Below are 352 nucleotides of genomic sequence, written 5' to 3'. Positions count from 1 at the left end.
TATTAGCTCTTAATGTATATTCTAGATAAGTAATTCAGACACAGAAACACAAACATCCCAGGTTTTTTATCATCTTGTAATTATTTGTTTTAAATGTTCAGAAGGATGTGTTTTAGGTGGAATGCTCATAGTGGTCAGGAACTGTAGGTTTTTATCTCTTGCCAATACTCTAATAAGGATAATACCTAATCTAGAAGATCCATGGTGTGGGAGAATTTCCCTGTTATAACTAAATATTAATTAATTAATTAAGTAAGTAAGATCCTTGATCCACTTAGACTTGACCTTAGTACAAGGAGATAGGAATGGATCGATTCGCATTCTTCTACATGTTAACAACCAGTTGTGCCAG

This window comes from Mus caroli, chromosome X, assembly GCF_900094665.2.
Source record: "Mus caroli chromosome X, CAROLI_EIJ_v1.1, whole genome shotgun sequence".
In the NCBI taxonomy this organism is placed as follows: Eukaryota; Metazoa; Chordata; class Mammalia; order Rodentia; family Muridae; genus Mus; species Mus caroli.
Note: the sequence above shows the minus strand (reverse complement) of the source record.